Source organism: Tiliqua scincoides, chromosome 4, assembly GCF_035046505.1.
Source record: "Tiliqua scincoides isolate rTilSci1 chromosome 4, rTilSci1.hap2, whole genome shotgun sequence".
In the NCBI taxonomy this organism is placed as follows: Eukaryota; Metazoa; Chordata; class Lepidosauria; order Squamata; family Scincidae; genus Tiliqua; species Tiliqua scincoides.
The window spans coordinates 70,068,680-70,076,114 of record NC_089824.1 but is presented as its reverse complement, the minus strand read 5'-3'; positions in this window follow the sequence as shown (position 1 = coordinate 70,076,114).

The window sequence follows — 7,435 nt, the reverse complement described above, 5'->3', positions numbered from 1 at the left end:
GTTGTTGTGAAGACAGAAAGAAAGAAGGAAGTATATACACCACCCTGAGCTCCTTGGAGGAAGGGTGGTATACAAATGTGAAAAATAAAATATATTCTAAGCTCAGGATCAGAAGTGCGGTACAGGAAAAGTACTGACCCTCCCCCCATGAGTCCCATTGTGGCTCTAACTTATTTTGGAGTCTTGCACACACTATTTTGAAAACGAAACTAAACACATCAGCCAATGCTGTGCATTCTATGTAAGATTTAGTTTGACCCACAGTCTTTATAGGTTTCATAGAAAGCAATCTTATGTGGACTGAGACAACTGGTTCACCTAGCTCAGCACTGTTTATGTATAAAGGTGATATCTTTCCAGCGTTTCAGGCAGGTACTTTCCAACCTAACCTGGAGATGCTCAAGACTGAGTCTAGGACCTACTGCAAGAAAACTAAGGACTTGATCTCTGAGTTCCAGCCCTGGAAGCCCTTGTAGCTGTTCCGTCATGTGTGATGGAGATTTGTCATGATCTGTCACCTTACATTCTGTTCACAAATAGCAAGGAATTCTGCGGCTATTCTGCTTCCCACCTCCCCACCTTCCTGGGTTTTCAGCCAATGGAAACGTCCACCAAGCTGCCTTCTTTCCTCAGAATTGCCTTCATTGCACAAGAGTGAGCTTTGGGTTCACTCTTTTCAGCCCTTTCATACCACTTGAATTTCGACATAATTCTATTGTACTCTGACCATGACCAGCAGCTTTCTATTTTCACACAAGGAAGAAATCCTAGAGGGTTGCTTGACCGGTTTCTGTGGCAGAAGACAATTAAATAGTTGATCTGAATTGCATTTTATCCTTTATTCGCAAACAGCCATGGGTTCTTTTCCATTTATTTTTTTTTCCTCTCCTAATTCCCCTTTCCATAATTACAGCTCTCTCATTTCCTCTCTCTGATGCCACTCCAATGACCAGCAGGGGTTATAGTCATAACTTTGCATTCTGAGCTGGCAATGTCCTGCCAACTGGGGCAGCCAAAATGTTGCCTCCGGCAGGAAGCAACAATGCTGAATGGTCACAAAACCAGCACAAGCAGAACCATGTCTGTGGAAGAGAAAACCGAGAATTCGGAGAGCATTTGCAACCCAGCTGCTTTCTGCTATTAAAACTGACCGCTTGCTTTCAGCTTGGTCACACCTGCTACAGGAAGAAACCCAAGGACATTCTTCCAGGCTCAATGAATGAAGCCTCCTCCAGAGTCTGCATCCAGTATATTTAATGGAAAGCTATGGAAGTCTAGTTCAGGTTCTATTTCTAAGAGTCCAATCCTACCCTCCCCGTCCCTTCTGCTGATGCTGATGCAGTCATGCCAAAAGGCGTGCAGTGTATTCAGTGTGGGGAGGGGGATCAAGAAGATTTGAAGGGGAACAGAGAATTATTTCCCCTTCCCCCTCCCATAAGCCTATTGCTCCACAATGGGTCTCCTTGGACTTGTGCCAGTTCTTTATCTTCTTAAGGAGAAGAAAGGGGCGGGGAGGTTGTTAAAAGAGGGGATAGGATCTGACACATGCCAGTGCCACTGATCCACCCCTCCTACTGCTTCCCATCCCCATTCCTCCCCCTTTTTGCCCCCTCGCTGCCTCATTTTATCCAGTGAGTGTAGCAGCAGCTTGCAGCAGCAAACACAAAATGGCCACTGATGGCGCTATGGCTAATCCTATATACAGCCCAATACATAATTGATTTTTTCCCCTGTGTTTCTCCCAGTGCAGGCACTCAAGGTAGTTTGCATTGGCCTTCCTGGATCTGGATTAGAACTGTGGGGGACAAGTACTAAGCCGCAATACCTCCCATTGTGGTCCTGCCCCATTTTGGAGTCCTGCATACACTAGTCTGAAAATGAAACTAAGCACATCATTTTGATCCCCAGTATTCCCATATTGATTTCCAGAGTAGGATCAGGCTCAGTGGTATAGCTACGTCATTTGACACCTGGGGTCCATAAATTTTTGACACTCCTCTATGACAAAATTAATTAATCTGGGCTCCATATCTGGGCAGGAGCCCAAGTCTACCCACTCAGCAAACCTCAGCCACAGAGGCCAAAGTTGAACTGGGAGCTGAGGTCTACCTGCCTGGAAGAGGTAACTCCAGAGGGCAGTTGGAATGGGAGACCAGGTCTATCCAGCAGGTAGATCTGCTCTCCAAATCCAGGCTGGAGCCCAGGTCTACCTGCCCAGCAAACGTCAGCCACAGAGGCCAAAGTTCAACCAGGAGCCCAGGTCTACTAACCTGGTTAACCTAGGCTCTGGAGTTAAGACATAATGCTCATGCCCCTCCCCCAACATGAATACTGGATCCATCCTTACTCAGTGACATACTGCCCCTGTATCTGGATTTTCAATGTAGCCATCATGGTTAATAACCACTGGTAGGCCCACCATTAATGTTTAGAATCCTCTTTAAAAGTCTTCTAAGCCAGTGACCAACAACACCCAACCTTCCAGTGACATCACTAGGGTTAGTCACCCAGTCTGGTAACTCATGATGTCATTCCCATTTATTTGTTTATTTTACTATAGAACAGTACAGGTTACCCAACCAATTAGTAATCAACAAAAAATGTGGCCAACTTGATGATACTTACACAACTGAATAGGAGTTTTGAGTATTAGCTTTGAGACATGGAAGATGGAGCTGATTCATAATAACATTGATTCCATGCTCTTTCATAATAACACCTCGTTAGCTCTCAGAACACTCAGGCTCATTGGTCAGTTTTGAGTTAAGGAAATCCACTTTTTGTGGCATAAGGCAATTGTGTTCCTTTTTCTGGTTATTTTGCTGTTGCTTTTGATAGAACACAGATATTTCAGTGCAATTTATTTCATTGCATTCTGCTGCAAATTATGCATCGAACGGTATATAACATGATACTATTCCTAACAACTGCAATTTTTGCGATTTTGGTCACTAGTGGTGTCACCCTCCCCCGAGGTTGGCACCTGGGGTGCTCCGCCCCCCCGCTAGCTACGCCACTGATCAAGCTGATACATAAACAGCTTGTATTTGTATAATGCTTTCTCTTATCGCTCAGTATTGTTCTGCATCACGTTTTATTGATAATCTCTATGACCATCCCATACTGTAAGCCAATATTTCAAAGAACAAAGCCCCCTGTGAGGTAGGCCAAATGTACACCTAGATATACACATTCTAGTTTTTTCCACACAAACTCGGAAGACAAAATTTGGCTTAGTTAGTGCTAAAAATTAATACAGGAAAAAAGCTCCAGTATGTTTAATTATGAATGGGAATGGGACAAATGCCCTTCTGAATTTGTAGTTTGTCCTCAAAAATCATAATTTCTTTTAAAATATTGCTTTGCAAGCAAGATGATGCATGCAAACAAATAATACATACATTATTATTTTATCATGTTCTCTAATAAAAAAACAAAAGGTATTAGATGCTGTTTGCCTTGGTTTTAACATAAATTCTTAGCATCACAGAATCTTAGCCTGTAAGTTGGCTAAAAAGAAAGAATTCTGCTCTGAATGGAATCCGTATGAAATCAGGCAAGTGTGAAAAGCTGCAAAGTAACTATTTTGTTACATGTTTTTATGACATAATTATATTGATCTGAAAGACATTCATCCAGAACCACAACCTATTATATCCTACGAAATAAAGAAAGCCGGTATAATCTTTTCAATCACTTGATATTCATGGTCTTATTCAAAGGTCTCTGAATATGTCATGTGTGTAATACCAATGCAAAATTTGGCACCCATAGTCACTACCAGCAATATGTTTCAATAAGGTAATTTTCTTGCTGCCTAGGAAGATCAGCGGGGTGCAATCCTGAACAAAAACAGAGTATGACATCTTATTCAAGCATACATCTGGAGGACAAAACTATACTTTATTAAAGGAAAATGGGATTCCAGGATTGTTTTGACAAGCGGTAAAAATGCTCACCTCACTTTACATACAGTATGGAGTTTAAATTTAATGTCATTGTAAGTAAAGGGTGAAGATTAATCAATAAGGCTCCCTCAATCCCCAGTTATGCAAATGCACAAAAACAGCATACACCAAACTCTGTCATAATTACAAATGCTGTGTATATATACATATGCCTACAAATGAAGGCTTTGAAAATGAAGAATACTGTTCAAAGATATATTACATTTTCTATATGCTGATCAATAGGACAGTTCTTCAATATTAGATTTAATAAGCTTAACCACCCATCATTAAGGGCCAGTTCACACACTGGCTCATGTCCCCTATACACACCTCATGTCCCACACATATTATATTTTTATATGTAATGCAGGCAATACATTTGTCAAAATGAAAAACTAGAAAGTCAGAAGCTTGATTTGCAGTTTTGCAAATCAAAACTTGCAACACATGCAGAGACTTGCAAATTTTGCAACAAGCCTATGTTTTTTTTTTCTCAGACCAGAGTCCCACTGTATTCAGTGGCACTTACTCTCAAGTAAGCATGTATAAGGTTGCAGCCTTCAAGGAGTGCAAAGCCAAAAGTAGAATGTAAGTTACTGAACATTTACTCCCTTCTCCCCAATTCGGTTCCATTTTGCTAATTAGTTTGGGGAGGTGAAATAGGGTAAAATATTTGTCCCATTGCCTCATGTCGCATACAAACGCACACACATATGTACTGATTTCACCATATCCCCCTGACTCTGGAGGCCACCTTTGGTTGCTTATTTCCTCTGTATAGTATTACTGGAGGGGGGGAAGCTTAGGCCTGGGCAATGCCCTCATTCTGAATAGCGTTGGCTTCAGCAATGTAATCATGTAGCTAGATCTGTTTGGTTAAGTAAGTGATGACTTAAATGTTTGTAGGAAGTAGAAGGTCTTTTTTAACTAATGGCACTGAAACAGCAGTTGATCAGGGCTTGAACAAGCCTGTATCATGAAAAGTGTGGGGTGTTTGGGAAACTTTTCTGCCTCCCCCTTACCCAGTTTTTTTTTTTTACACTGAAATTCCACCTGGGACATAGCATTAATGCTTTAAAGCCCCCCTTAGAGATTTAGGGCACAATCCCAACCAGGGCTACTCAGAAGTCCTATTTTGTTCAATGGGGCTTACTCTCAGGAAAGTGTGGTTAGGATTGCAGCCTTACAATCTGCAGCCTAATCTGATGATTTAAATCACCTTGATTTAAATCTGTCCTCTGATGAGCCTGAATGCAGGCCATCTGCATATGCCCATATTTTGGCGCACCTTTGGTCATAGAAGGGGAAGGAAGTTTGGGGAGCAAGATTGTCCCCGGCAACTGCCATTCCAGACCTACTAATTGAATCCAGCTGAAGCAGAATCTCAACTGGTTCCTTCCTCCTTTGCCTCCCAGGTCTGTTAAGAACATTGTAGCTGCTGGCCTGCAGAAGGTGATACAGTAACACCTCCTGAAATGCTCTTCCTTTAAGCCCTGTTTTATTATAGTGTTCTTGTCCTTGGGACAATTGACAGCTACTGCAGCTAATGGGAGCTGCATATTCTGGCTAGCAGTGGGCCAATCAGTGTCAGTATGCTGCCTTATCTATAACCATGTCTCCTACAGCTCTGTTTCACACAGTGCTCAGCACTGCAGGAATGTATCTTCTACATTAGGGGATATATTTAAGACTCATTTTTTTTTTTTTAATTTAAAGAGGCTTTTAACTGTTGATGTGATGAGCTGACACTTTCTAATGAATATGATTTTAATAGCGTGATCCACTGGGGACCGATTTGTTTTATTGTTTTGTTCTAGGTTTTAATATTTTAGAATTGTGTTGATCTATTGTAAGGTGTTGTTTTTTTTTAATTATCTTGGGTGCCCCAATGTGTTAATGAAAGTAGGGGTAGAAATTTAAATAAAATAAATAAATTACTGTCCCTAGGAATGCTGCCAAATTTGAGTCATACAATGTTTACAAATAGTGCTTTGAAGACCACAGTGTGCGTTCTTGTTAACCTGTTACAAATGAGAGGGGATAGTCTACAGTATCTACAAGAGATGAGGGAACACTACTGCTCACTTCAGATGGGCTCAAAAATAAGTTAGGCTGTTTCCAAAACCTCCAAGAAATGACTCGGTTTACTTTTTCCAAAACCATCTGAATTACCAAGATGCACACTCATATACCTATCTTCTCCAAAGCCTCATTCTCACACACCCAGCTCCCCATCCTCCCATTTCTTTAACCAGTGGGGTCCCTGCTGCACCTCTGTACATGCTCCTGCCCCCTGTAAATGAGGGGAGCAAGCGACCAGCAGAGGGAGGGCAGGCAAGTAAGCGAGTGAATGAAGAGGGCCCCACTCACTTGCCCATCCATCTGCTTGCTCTATCTATGAGGAGGAGGAGTGAATGTGCACCCCATGGTTAGTGCTGGGGATAGAGATACACCCACCCCTTCCTTTAACTTAATCAGCATGCTGCCTCCTTGCTCCATGACACTTCTGGTTTGAATGGAGCAGTGTATGCTGGGCAGCAAGGAAACTACATGTCATATTTACTAGGTTGGTGCAGGATAGCAGCAGTGAATCGCTCCGCATCCACTTTCCCTGCTGCGGGGAGCCCTGCCAGAAGTCGCGCCAGGCTCCCCGCACCCCGGGGAGGCTGCAGGAGGCTTGAGTAAGTGCACCCAGGCCCCTGCAGCTTCCTGAGCGGCAAGATCCTGGGGATTGCGCAGCTGCCTCCCCCCCCTCTAGGCTGCCCCCGCCCCTTAAGGGGGCAGAGACCAGGGCCCTCAGGCTGGGGCGTCACAATGCCCCAGTTTGAATAGCACTGGCATAAAGGATTGGGGAGGAAATGAGATGCATTTTTCCTCCCCTTCCTGCAGCTGGAACAGAATGCTCCCATTGCCTGCTACACTGCTTCAGCCCAGTAAGTGTAAAAAGAAGAAAGGAGGGAGAAAGTAAGTTTGGAAGACTAGGGGATGGGGTAGGAGGGAAGGAAGATGAGAGATGCTGTACTACTGGGCTGATTTTTTTTTTTTACTCCAACATTTTGCCAGTTGTGGGCAGCAAGCCACCCGCTGGTGACCAGAGGGGCAATTTTTGAAGTGGTGGGGAGCGGCGCTTCTGCTTCTTACATTTACTTCTAAAAACTGTAAACTGGAATGGGGGAGTGCCATAGCCACAGGGGCACTGGGACAAAAAATGGTATCTGGCTTCTGTCTAGCACCCAGTGGCATAGCTAGAGGGGGTGCAAAACACTAAGTTTTGCATGGCACCTCACTGTGGTATGCAAGCGGTCCCTCCCCTTCTTCTATGGAGCTATTCCAGGCCACTAAATGCTCTAGCAATGCTCTAGCAGCCCAGAATGGCTTCCAAGGGGGAGGGGACCACTTGCATGCTGCACTTAGTGTTTTGCACCCTCTCTAGCTATGCCACTGCTAGCACCAGTTGCTGCGGCTGCTCTTACTAGTGTTGCCAT